The sequence below is a fragment of the Schistocerca gregaria genome, chromosome 1 (assembly GCF_023897955.1).
Source record: "Schistocerca gregaria isolate iqSchGreg1 chromosome 1, iqSchGreg1.2, whole genome shotgun sequence".
Classification (NCBI taxonomy): domain Eukaryota; kingdom Metazoa; phylum Arthropoda; class Insecta; order Orthoptera; family Acrididae; genus Schistocerca; species Schistocerca gregaria.
The window spans coordinates 10,815,578-10,829,925 of NC_064920.1; the positions used below are offsets into that span (position 1 = coordinate 10,815,578).

Consider the following 14,348-nt stretch of genomic DNA (forward strand, 5'->3'; position numbering starts at 1 on the left):
AAACTGAAAGAACCAGAGGTTGTACAGAGTTTCAGGGAGAGCATAAGGGAACAATTGACAGGAATAGGGGAAAGAAATACAGTAGAAGAAGAATGGGTAGCTCTGAGGGATGTAGTAGTGAAGGCAGCAGAGGATAAAGTAGGTACAAAGACGAGGGCTGCTAGAAATCCTTGGGTAACAGAAGAAATACTGAATTTAATTGATGAAAGGAGAAAATATAAAAATGCAGTAAATGAAGCAGGCAAAAAGGAATACAAACGTCTCAAAAATGAGATCGACAGGAAGTGCAAAATGGCTAAACAGGGATGGCTAGAGGACAAATGTAAGGATGTAGAAGCTTATCTCACTAGGGGTAAGATAGATACTGCCTACAGGAAAATTAAAGAGACCTTTGGAGAGAAGAGAACCAAATGTATGAATATCAAGAGCTCAGATGGCAGCCCAGTTCTAAGCAAAGAAGGGAAGGCAGAAAGGTGGAAGGAGTATATAGAAGGTTTATACAAGGGCGATGTACTTGAGGACAATATTATGGAAGTGGAAGAGGATGTAGATGAAGACGAAATGGGAGATACGATACTGCGTGAAGAGTTTGACAGAGCACTGAAAGACCTGAGTCGAAACAAGGCCCCCGGAGTAGACAACATTCCATTAGAACTACTGACGGCCTTGGGACAACCAGTCCTGACAAAACTCTACCAGCTGGTGAGCAAGATGTATGAGACAGGGGAAATACCCTCAGACTTCAAGAAGAATATAATAATTCCAATCCCAAAGAATGCAAGTGCTGACAGACGTGAAAATTACCGAACTATCAGTTTAATAAGCCACGGCTGCAAAACACTAACCCGAATTCTTTACAGACGCATGGAAAAACTGGTAGATGCAGACCTCGGGGAGGATCAGTTTGGATTCCGTCAAAATGTTGGAACAGGTGAGGCAATACTGACCTTACGACTTATCTTAGAAGAAAGATTAAGAAAAGGCAAACCTATGTTTCTAGCATTTGTAGACTTAGAGAAAGCTTTTGACAATGTTGACTGGAATACTCTTTTTCAAATTCTAAAGGTGGCAGGGGTAAAATACAGGGAGCGAAAGGCTATTTATAATTTTTAAAGAAACCAGATGGCAGTCATAAGAGTCGAGGGGCATGAAAGGGAAGCAGTGGTTGGGAAAGGAGTGAGACAGGGTTGTAGCCTCTCCCCGATGTTATTCAATCTGTATATTGAGCAAGCAGTAAAGGAAACAAAAGAAAAATTTGGAGTAGGTATTAAAATTCATGGAGACGAAGTAAAAACTTTGAGGTTCGCCGATGACATTGTAATTCTATCAGAGACGGCAAAGGACTTGGAAGAGCAGTTGAACGGAATGGACAGTGTCTTGAAAGGAGGATATAAGATGAACATTAACAAAAGCAAAACGAGGATAATGGAATGTAGTCAAATTAAATTGGGTAATGCTGAGGGAATTAGATTAGGAAATGAGACACTTAAGGTAGTAAAGGAGTTTTGCTATTTAGGAAGTAAAATAACTGATGACGGTCGAAGTAGAGAGGATATAAAATGTAGACTGGCAATGGCAAGGAAAACGTTTCTGAAGAAGAGAAATTTGTTAACATCAAATATAGATTTATGTATCAGGAAGTCGTTTCTGAAAGTATTTGTTTGGAGTGTAGCCGTGTATGGAAGTGAAACATGGACGATAACTAGTTTGGACAAGAAGAGAATAGAAGTTTTCGAAATGTGGTGCTACAGAAGAATACTAGAGATAAGGTGGATAGATCACGTAACTAATGAGGAGGTATTGAATAGGATTGGGGAGAAGAGAAGTTTGTGGCACAACTTGACTAGAAGAAGGGTTTGGTTGGTAGGACATGTTTTGAGGCATCAAGGGATCACAAATTTAGCATTGGAGGGCAGCGTGGAGGGTAAAAATCGTAGAGGGAGACCGAGAGATGAGTACACTAAGCAGATTCAGAAGGATGTAGGTTGCAGTAGGTACTGGGAGATGAAGCAGCTTGCACAGGATAGAGTAGCATGGAGAGCTGCATCAAACCAGTCTCAGGACTGAAGACAACAACAACAACCAAAATGATGGATAATTCGTCATATGAGGAATCAGAGAGAAAACATTGCAGATACCACAGTCGCAGCGACTAAGTCGCAAGCGACAGACGAAAATATGTCAACTGTAGAAATTGAATTCCGCAGGTGTACCAGGTCCAGCAGAGCCAGGCATTACGCAGATGTTAAGAATAATAAGAGTACAGATAGGGAATGTAGCAGTCCAAATGAATATGCAGATAGAAAATGTCACAGCACAGATAGGGAATGTAACAGCCCAAAAAATGCAGAAAATATCACAACACCGATAGAGAATGTAACAGCCCAAAAAATGCAGAAAATGTCACAACACCGATAGGGAATGTAACGGCCCAAATGAATGCACAAGCCGAAAATGGCAGAACGCAGATAGAAAATGTCACAGCACAGATAGGGAATGTAACAGACCAAATGAACAAGTTAGACAGTGATGTAAAAACCCTTACTGAAATGCACAATAAGCTGACGCCACTACTAAAAAGAGAGGTAGCAGAACAGGTAATAGAAGTGGTGCGCTAAGATCTAAACTGTATGAATCAGGATATTGACAATTTGAAAACAACAGTTAAGGATGTGCCAAATCGGAGCAGTAAGTTAACTGAAAATTTCAATGCCATGAATGTACAGCAAACCGAGCTCAATACAAAAATGGAGGAACGAGATTTTCACTCTGCAGCGGAGTGTGCGCTGATATGAAATTTCCTGGCAGATTAAAACTGTGTGCCGGACCGAGACTCAAACTCGGGACCTTTGCCTTTTGCGGACAAGTGCTCTACCATCTGAGGTACCCAAGCACGACTCACGCCCCATCCTCACAGCTTCCGCCAGTACCTCGTCTCCTACCTTCCAAACTTTACAGAAGCTCTCCTGCGAACCTAGCAGAACTACCACTCCTGAAAGAAAGGATATTGCGGAGACATGGCTTAGTCACAGTCTGGGGATGCTTCCAGACTGAGATTTTCACTCTGCAGCAGTGTGTGCGCTGATGGCTGTGGCTAAGCCATGTCTCCGCAATATCCTTTCTTTCAGGAGTGTAGTTCTCCATGGTTTGCAGGAGAGCTTCTGTAAAGTTTGGAAGGTGAGGACGGGACGTGAGTCGTGCTTGGGTAGCTCAGTTGGTAGAGCACTTGCCCGTGAAAGGCAAAGGTCCCGAGTCTGAGTCTCGGTCCGGCACACAGTTTTAACCTTCCAGGAAGTTTCAAAAATGGAGTAAGCTGTAAATGAAGTTGAGGACTTGACAAAACAGCAGAAACAGCAATTCCAGGACTTTTTAGAAGAGAAAGATGCACACATAAACTATACTCTAGAAACAGAGCTACAAAAAGCAATAAATAACACAATGGAACAAGTACACACTATACAAAACATATCTGTAGTTAAACTGCAATCTGACATAGGCCAGATACAGAAAACTTTGACACAGGACTTACCAGGTTGGCAGAATCAAATAGTCGAGCAACTAAACGGGGGAACTTGGTACAATGAAAGAACAAAACCAACATGCAGCAAAAGAACTTGACAACATACCCACAGGTAAGAGCGATAGTGCGATCAGTGAATATCCTACCCCGAATGTACAGTGTATTCACCAAACTGTGAGGTGTACGCTAACCAACGACCAAGAAGGGAACAGCAGATAGCTGAACCCACTTTGTCATAAGTTTTGTTAGAAGAGAGTCTTATAACACACCTCCAATTTCAAGTTTTTATCCCAGAAAAAAATCCGTGCATCCGGTAATTTTTATAAAGTCATTCAAATATGTATTGCCTAAAACGTGGCCGGAACAGCAAAAAATACAGTATGTTACGGGTTATATCCAAGGCGATGGAGCGTTATGGGCGATGGAAATGTCAGAAACTTGTCAGACATTAGAACAGTTTGAAAACGCATGTCTTTCAAAGTATTGGTCACATGGCGCGCAAGCGGGATACAGAAAAGCCTTATTCAACACTGAACAATGTAATCCTAAATATGGATCACTCCGAAAGTACTTTGAGAAATATTTAAATAAAGAAAGATTCTGGGATGAACCAGTGACACGCGGATGTCCTACGCATTCTGAAAGCTAAACTACCGCCAAATATTCGGGAAAAGCTAGTACAAGTACCCGAAAGCAATTTGGAATATTTTCTACCTGTCTTGGACTCTATTGACTTAATTAATGAAGACGCAAGACAAAGCCACACCAATAAAAATAATTTCTGTAGCAGCGGCGGCAACAAGCCTCCGCAGTACGGCGTCAACAGTGTAGCGTTCGCGGCCGGCTTTTGTCGAACCCGCACCAGCAGCGCATATGCCAGACCCAAATTCGGGAGGCAATTTCAATAACTATAATCAAAATTGTAATCCAGGATTTAAAAGAAAAAGGAAAAAATGGGAACATAAACTACTCTGGCTATTACGGTAACCGGAAGCGAAACTGGAATAGGAACGATAACGGAAATCAGTGGGGTAACGCTTACAGTAATTTTCATCCTCAGTTTAGCAACAACACGGCTAACCCACGAAATGTGCAGCGGCAGTACCCGATTAGCAATCGACACTATCATTCCCAAGCTCAAAGTAACATTACGCCTGTAAACTCAGGGTAAAATCATGAACACAACGTGCAATGGAGTAACAACACGTCGGGAGTGAATATTATAGAAGTGACGAATGAAACACCTACAAACACTAATAATGGGGCATTAAACTATACGTGACCTCATTATGCTCCCCAATGTTGACCATGAATAGTCGTTGGGGTGATCCATGCTACCACGGTAATGAAACGGACATGCGTGCTTTGTTAACCAATGAGGGAGAACCACAGTTGTATGAAGAGGATGGTATAGTGCAAGCTAGCACACAGGCTATAGTAGGAAAAATGCCCACTCATATCCTTGTGGATACTGGAGCAAAAATTAGTGTTATGTAGAAGGCATTGTTTAAAGAGATTGACAGCCACAAAGCTTTACTGACCTTTCCAGTGCAGAACTGCAGGATACTAGGAGCCACAGGTGGAAAATCTAAATTAATTAAGGTACAAACTATGATCGAAATACAAATTGAAGAAATTGTTTTTCAGGCAATTTTTGTAGTAGTGGAAGGACTGATTGAACGGTACATTTTTGGCATGGATTTCTTAACGGGAAAAATGTGCAAAAATTGACCTAAAAACTGAGAAGTGTTATCTGTTTATAAAGTTTATAAATGGAAAGAACTGTACTGTAGATACGATAAAAGTCAAAAGTAGCTATGCCAGGCCTTGTCAAGCTACACACATCCAAATTTTACAAGTCAACACCTTTCGACGCCATGACTCGAACGAAATATGACACGTTCCACATCATTACGAAGTGTCGTATTCATGATCATAGATACTGGTATAAAAGAGGGAGAAAGTGGAGAGGATAAGCGACTATAAGGAAGAATTTCTCCCACTTACTACTCCAGATACCCTTGCAGCCATACAGCCTGGATCGGTACAATAAAATATACGACATTCTTGTAAAACATTAGTGTTTTCAGCAAAAGTGTAACTGCAGAATCATAGAAAAGATTTGTGAAATGTAATGTTATTGTCAACGTGCGATTGAAGATGTTTCTTCTACGTAGGAAAAATGACATTGTGAATCATCATAAAGAACTGAGCCATAAGTTTGATCTAAAAGACGACGTAATGTAAAATCCAATGTATTTGATCTAAAAGACGATATAATGTAATATCCTTGTGTTTTATCTAAAAGGCGATGTAATGTAATATCCATGTATTTGATGTAAAAGATGATGTAACATAATATCCATGTATTTAATATAAAGGACGATGTAATAATTTTTGTATCTATTATGTAAGTATTTTGTGTGCTCTAGTATGTACGTCTTGTTTTCCTTGCTAAGTACCAGTGCCAGCACCAGAACTATATAAACTAAGTGATGGAGAGAACTCCATTAAAGAAATGAACAATGTCATCTAAGTCCTTGTGTAGAGGAGTGAAGAACTACCAGTGTGTAAAGTGGTTGGGCGCATTGCCCGGAATTTGACATTTCTTCGGACAATTCGCCCAAGGGGGAAATGTAAAGGAATTATGTAAACTTTTTTTATGAATATATAGACTCTAGTTCAAGTACCAGATATTAATACGTAAAGCATTTGCTGAACAAAAGAAGCTCTACGCTCTTCGTATGTTAGTTTAAGAATAAGTTGCCTTTCGCTGTTATCCTGTCCTAGTGTTAAGACATGTTGTGCCATTTCTTACTGATAAAATTGGGTTAAATAATGAAAGTGATTTTGAAGCTTAGCGATTTCATCTTTTGTGATACCACCGGTCCCAGCTCCTGAAGTTCTGGAAAATTATTACTCTTATTTTAATTGTATGCAGAGAATTTAGATGGAGGCGTCGATCTTCATGGCAACACTGCTCCACAATAGAGGTACGTGAGTGTGTTCATATTTTTCCTTTCGTGGCCGCTACCGTCAATTTCACTATATTTGCCACGGCATTCAGAACCTGCAGTCTTTCTTTTCATTTAATTTGGAAGTCCACACATTTACGTTGTTAAGATGAATAAATGCGTTTAACTGTAATTCTTTTTATCCAGACCAAGGGGGATGATTGCAATCAAAATAAACATGCTTCTATCCAGTTCGTATGTTTACTTACATTTGAGCGTGTACAAGCATAACCATATTTAAGACTACAATAAATAAATAAATAAAAATCATTTCCTACTCAGTATTAACACTTATTTCTTTCTTTCTTTTTTTTGACCACATTTAAGGCTACAATTAATAAATAAATAAAAATCATTTCCTATTCAGTATTAACACCTTTTTTTTTTTTTTTTACCACTCATTCGCGAATAGACGTGCCCTCTTATGTAGTAAGTCGGCCGTATTCTTGAGGCCGGTATTACACTATCAAATTTCTTTGTCAAATATCTTTGTCAAAGATATTTGATGGTGTAATAGGGAACTTTGTCAAATGTCGTCCAATATTTGATCAAATCTAGGGCCTCGCTGTAGATTTGATCAAAGAAGTCGCTTCTGTTCACTGCAATGTGACATGTTACCACATGGAGCGCTAGCGTCGCTGCATTCTGTCGTCTGTACTCTGTAGTGTTTTTATAAATATTTCGAATAAATGTAATTGGTGTCTGTCGACAACTACAAAATTAATAGAGATGTATGAAGCTGATGAGGCGCTTTACAACGTGAGGCATGCTTAATACAAAAATTGATTACGAAGGTTGGAGACCTGACCTGACCTAATCTAACCTAACCCTCTCCTGTAGCAAAGAATCGGAGTGTCACAGTGAGCCTGTCTTCTGCATATGTAGCAGTTCTTAAGTGAGGATTGTGCTGTGTGATATGAGGATACACTTCATTGAGCACATACAGAAATGTATGCTTATCCATTCTTAAGTAATTGACCTCCGACTAGACGTCTTTCACCATAAGCTCACGTAACAAGTTTTGTTGAATGCTTTTATCGTGTCGTCGTAAAGCGCACGGCTTCACCCAGCAATTTATTAAGTGGTTAATCTGGATTTGCAACAGCATACTACATGTTTCTAAATCTTGGTGTTGGTGACAGGCTGATCTATAGTGTAGCCCTAGGCTTAGTTTGGAATGTTGGCATAAAGCAGTCTGATATTGATTGTATGTACATACCACAACCAGTTTGTTTCTTATGACACATGAGTAGGAGAGGTCTCCATTACCATTATTTCTCGGGCACCCTGGTCATAATAATTATTAGAGAGCTGCTAATATGTTTTGACACTTACTCAGTGTTATCTTGTGTATTTCAACTAAATTATTTCCTCAGAATAACACACAAATGCTGTATTTAAGTTTCTATTTCTTATGCATTGTAATGTTATTTTCAGAGTTCTTTCTGTGGAAGGAACAGATGGAAGTTGAAGAGAAGGTTTCCTTCATAAGACCAAGGGGAAAACAGAAATGTGATTATTTTGTTTGCCACCGTTCTGGATATGCTGACAAAACAGCTTCAGGCAGAAGGTTAAGGGAACCTTCAATCAAAATTGGTGGCACCTGCCCTGCCTGTTTGGTAGTAAAAAATGTGTCATCTAACATGGTTAATGTCAAGTTCTACAGGACACAGTCTCTCTGTGGGTAGCCTACATCTTACCACAGCTGACAGGGCAATGGTTGCTGAATTAATTGCACAAGGTGTTCCTGATACTACAATTTTGAAGAAAGTGAGAGAGAGCATTCAAGTTGGACTCTTCAGAAGAGTTCATCTTTTAAGCAAACAAGATATTAGAAATATTAGGAAAGAATACAAGCTGGACGATAGTAGTGCACACCAAGATGACGCAACCAGTGTTGATCTGTGGGTGAGACAACAAGAGCGCCTAGGGAAAGATTCCCTGGTGATTTATTACAAAGCCCAAGGCACTGAGGATAATGGAAACAAATTATCAGAAAGTGACTTTATGATAGTCCTTATGACTGAGTATCAGCAGAAAATGGCAAAAAAATTCTGTGCAGAAAAAGTTTTGATAGACAGCACACATGGCACTAATAGGTATAAATTTTATCTGACCACACTGTTAACCGTGGATGAATTTGGTGCTGGATGTCCAGTTTCTTATTGCCTCAGTACACATACTGACACAAGGTCCATGCAAGTTTTCTTTGAGCAGATTAAAAAATGTATTGGAAACATCAAAACAAAGGTAAGAAGACAGTTAGTTTCATCAGAGAATGTTTGATCCGCGGTTTGCTGAAAATAACTATAGCATTAACATACGTGTTTGATTTTTATTTTTATAGGTATTCATGTCTGATGACTGTGACAGCTACTACAGTGCCTGGAGTGTAGTTATGGGCCATAGTGAACATAGGTTGTTATGTACCTGGCACACGTTGATCGGGCATGGAGACAGAATATATGTGCAAAAGTAAATGGGAATGCAATGCTGAAGAGTACTGTATACAAAGCTCTGAAAACTTTGCACTTACAGACAGAGAGAAATTCTCAGAGCTGCTGGATGGCTTTCTTACTTGGTGTGCAGAGGAGGAAGGAACTGAGGAGTTTGGCAAGTACTTTAAAGATAGATATTCATGGAGGGCACATATGTGGGCATACAGCTACAGAATTGGACTTGGCCTTAATACAAATATGTTCTTAGAAGCAAACCATAAAACTCTCAAATACTCATACTTACTGAAGAAAATAAATAACAGAGTAGATAAATGTATCCAGGCTCTATTGCACAGAACGAGGGACTCACTTTTTCAAAGATTAATAAGGCTTTGTAAGGGGACAGAGAGAACCACACGCAGTGCTGAAATAAGTAAGAGTCACAGAAGAGGTTGTGGTATTAATAAGGAACTGATACACTGTGTTGAAGATGGCACATGGCATGTATACACCATTTCTGGTCGGCCCCCATATACTGTCACCTATACAGAGAACTCTTGCAGTGCATGCCCATTGTCCTGTACTGAGTGCAAGGTATGTACACTTATTCCTAGGTGTAACAACCATTTGTGCCCATTTAAGAGATGTTAATCCACATGTGTGTTTAATGAATTATTTTGTATTTCTTTTCAGATCTGTGTGCACAGTTGTGTGTGTTCTTGCACAGACAATTTGATCAAGGGTAACCTCTGTGAACACGTTCATGCAGTGGAAATGAGCAAAGGAACTGTAAAGCTCCCTATGCAAGACAGGTTCTGCAGAGAGTCATCTGTGCAGGAGTTAACACAAATAGTTGCACAGCAGACTTCAGCTGCTGACAGCACTGTTGACTACCGAGCTGCTTTGGAAGACAGGGCTGACTATTGTGCAACAATTAGCAAGAAGTGCTAACAGCAAAACTGCTGGTTCTCTCCTTGTGTCATTTGATAAATTAATTAAAGAAATGAGGGCAGGCATTGCATCGCAAAAAGAACTCGTTGGTCGACATTTTCCAGTAACTTCAGCTCCACCAAATGAGACACGCAGGATTCGGAGACAGTTCCAATCAGTAAGGAGGACATGTGAAAAGAAGGAACATTCATTTGCAACACCATCCTGTGCCGAAATTGAGACCATTGTACAAGACCTCTTGGGAAGTGGAAACAGTAGCTGAGACCATGTATATGCAAAACACAAGTAGGGAAACCATCCAATAGCTCTGAGAATTTTTCTTTTTGTGCTTGTAAGTGTAGGGTTTTCAGCACAGTGCGCACAGTACTCTTCAGCATTGAATTGCCATTTATGTTTTGCACATGTCCTCTGTCAGCAATTCTAGCCAGCATGCGAGGCACACAACCTGTGGTCAGTATAACCCATAACTATACTCTCCTCACATTGTAGTAGCTGTCACAATCACCAAACTGTGTTGATACAAGCTTTGTTGATGAGACTGTCATCTTGTGTTTGGTGTTTCTAGTAAACTTTTGTACGTGATCTAAGAAAAACCTGCATAGGCCACACTTAGTGTGTGTAGTGAGGCAGTAAATAATAAGAGATCTTGCACCAGATTCACCCATAGTCAACAGTGGTGTTACACAGCACACTTGCACTAATAGGTGTAATTTCTTAAGATTGTATTATTAGAATACCATATGCAATTAACTTGGGAACATTTGCCCTTTCAGCTGTAGGCTACCAACAGAGAGATGCGTGCTGTATAGAACTTCACACTGTGAAAGAGGCACCACAGCTGTGACCATATTCTGAATGGGATTGCCTTTTACCTTTTGACTGAGCTGCTCATTACATTACATTAAATTAATACTTACTCCATAGTTCATGAATACTACATTTCATAGTGGAATGTTTTGTTAGTTTTTTTAGTTATTACTTCATATGCAAAAATCATATCTAAAAATTCAAATGTTGTTTGGCTATGTATCAGACTTTTAATGCTATTAGGTAAATGAACAGATTTTTGTGGCGGTATAATTCACCCCCTTTTCATCCCAAAGTCAAATATAACCCAGAATAGTGAAGATCATACTTTCTTTTACTATTATAGCTATGCACTTTGCTGTTATTTTTGAATTAGGATGAATTATTAACAACAAAAAAGTTCATAAGTGAATATTTGTTTAGTGAAGGTTCTGTGAATATCCTGAGTTCCTTGAATAAAGGACTGCAAGGTTATCTTAGATGGGCTGCAGGCATTATTCTGATTTGCACTTATGTGCAATGAATACTTTCTCTCTTAATGAGGAACTACCCCAAAATGTGACAGCATATGAAAGCAGTAAATGAAAATATTGCTATAACCCTAAGAGCATAAGTTCATATCCTAAAAACGAGTTACTCCCGCAAGTTTGTGCCTACTCCCCCCCCCCCCCCCTCCCCCTCCTCAAGATTTTGCTTTTCACCCCTTTGCTATTCAGATGCTGGCCATGCCCCGTAAAGTCCCACCTACCAGTGCATGAACAGGAACCAAACCTATGCCTGACAAAGTAGTTGCCCGAAGCAGCTGATCTAGCTGCATATTGGCCCTCCTGATGGAGCTGTTCAGTTGGGCCATCATACTGCATAAAAGCCGGAACCAAGTCAACATTAGTATGGTTCATTGCAGATGGTATTGGTATTGGTACCTGTCATCTAATTTTTCCACAAGATCTGGCCCATGCCTCTTCCATAGCTGCTAGTTAACAGGACTTTCCTCCTACGTTATACTATTTTTATTTATTTGTTTTTGGAACGGTTTCCTGGTGAAAGTCTGTTGATATCTCCTCTGTCCAGATTTAATTGTAAGGATTTCTGTTAACTATGTAATTTTATTATGAAATATAAAAAAAAGTTTCTTAACTGATCATTTTTGTTGGATTGGGATTAGCTGACAGTAAAACTTTTGTTTTTCATAATGAGTTACAGAGAAAGAATGATGTTGTATAGCATCTCATAAGATAAATCACTAAGTAATCCTGTCACATAAGTAGAATAGTGTTTAACTTAAGGAATGTAAATGTCACCTAGAAGCGTTGTCATATTCTTTCTTTCCAGTTGAGATTCTTTCTCTTGTTGTATGTACAAAGATAAATTACCCACTATTTCCAAATGTTACACGTCTTTTTGTTGAATTGTACATATGTCCTTGTCTTGTTGTATATGTCTGTTCAAGGTTTTTCCTTTTGCTGTTATCTGTCTATAATAATGTAGGTTCATGTACAACATGATGGCTGTCATATATTTATTCTCTTTTTGATTTTTTGGGAATGGCTGGTGTAATGTTTCCCTCTGTTTCTTAAGAAATGTTTTCTTATGTTTATGAATGATTTCAAGCATTTTTGTTACTTCTGTATGTAAAGGAAATGTGTCCTGAAGAGACTTAATAATCAAATAAAATATTTTTTATATCATTTAATGTTTTTTATTGATCCTTGGATGATAAGATTCGTGATAGCAGCATAGTTGCAGATCGGTGATGTGAACCAAGTAGACTATATCCTCAATGTTGGTATGGGCTATCTTTGGTGCCAGTTAGTGAATTCTTTCAGAATTTAATTTAATACAGGTGCTAAGTGTTCAACTTATACTCCTGTGTCAATGTTTTTCATTAAACTGCCACATGAAACACAACATGGAAGCATGGAAGATACTGTTAAAAACTGAGCAACTGAAATGTAACAGGGTTTTGTTAAGTTATGGCGGTGGTTTACAGCTATTCAGAACTTTCTGAACAACATTTCTTGCACACAGCTGTATCGATTTGTCACTACAGACCACCTTCAAGATTATGTACATCTGATGATGTTATTCAGACTGTATTCAAATGCAACTGTAATATTCACTGACAGGAAATGGAATCAGTAGTAATTAGTTATACGTGGAGATTAATTGGACATTACACTTGCTTTTGAATACATTTTGAATAACATGAGGTATATTTCATGTGTTATAACCTAAACAAAATTGGTTGTAATGAATAAACTGATATAGCTGTGGGCAAGAAATGTTGTTTCCAATGTAATGTAACAGTTGCTGTATGTCACAAACCCAGGCTAATGATACTGCAATTGTAAATGTCAAATGCATGTAGTAATAAAAATTTGATTTAGTTACATGGTTGAATTCTTGGGGTGGTGGTCCATAGTAATTTGCTGACACTGCAATTCTACTACAGAATGTTCAGAACAATGTCGGGAAGGTAATTTTTTTCCCGCAGAGCATTTGATAAATCTTGTCTTAATTCTTGTTATCTTCCTTATTATTGAAATCAAAATTTATTGTATTTTGAAAATAACAATTATAAAGGTCTGCAATGTTTGCGGCATAAATGACAATGAAAGTTAACAACATAGGTTGAATCATCATATTGTAAGAGTAGTTCACCAAAGTAGAGAATACGTTAGCTCAAAAAATGTCTTGATCATTACGTACTCTTTGAAAGAATCGACGACCTAGTTCTCTGAACATGTGCCCTCTTGCAGCTACTGCATGCACAATTCATTTCAAGAAGTGATTATCCACAGAAGCTAATTGCTTTGAAAAGTACTTTTTGTACAACCAAAACCAACTTGTGTGCCCTACTTTACAAATATTTGACCAAAATGTGACATGAGTGTTACTTAAAAAAAATTCCTGCACCTGTTTCATTACAGGTAAAAGCATTTTGTGAACTTCAAGGTTGTGTGTAACTCTGCCTGTCACTACCAATTCATCTTCACTCGCCCAAAGTTACAGAGAAAATGGAAAATTTATTTTTTTGTAGAAGCTCTACTGTTCCCTCCATGAATATCCAAGCTGTGCAGTTTCAACAAATGAGTTCATCAACAAACCAATAACTGTATATATCATGACTACAATCAAATTTCAAAAGCAATGCATTGTAGGTGTGCACTATAATGAAATGTCCCACAGGTTATAACAAACACTCGACCTGCAGCCTTCTTTTCATTTTGTAATATGAATGATGCCTATAAAACTATTAACTATGAATTTCCAGACTGTACTAATTGTAAGATCACAGTGAGCAGCAGGTAATTTTCCACGTTGTTTCCAAAAATTGTAAAAGTATGCTGCAATACTGATCTCACTGTTACTATATAGGGCATCCAACTTTGCTTTTAACAGCTTACTTTGTGCAGTAAGAAAAGCAGTTGGGTGCACTGTATACAGGTCTTACTTGTACGGACTGAAAACAATGTAACAACCGCCTTCCTTGTTCACACCCAAAAATTATTGTTTTTGCGACAAGAGAAAAGTGATTAATTCAAGGAGGAGAGCCTTTCAAAATATTTCTGCTGTCACCTAACTTGGTATGACAAGCACGAGTACACACTTTCGCAC

At 38.7% G+C, this 14,348-nt stretch overlaps 1 long non-coding RNA gene across 1 annotated transcript; it reads left to right on the forward strand.

Annotated features, from left to right (window-relative positions):
• Window positions 1-7,044: 7,044 nt before the first annotated feature.
• On the forward strand, window positions 7,045-12,418 carry LOC126324212 (uncharacterized). The gene is made up of 3 exons (XR_007559842.1): window positions 7,045-8,784; window positions 8,882-9,566; window positions 9,666-12,418. It is a non-coding gene; the product is annotated as an uncharacterized LOC126324212 (long non-coding RNA).
• The last annotated feature ends 1,930 nt before the right edge of the window (window positions 12,419-14,348 follow it).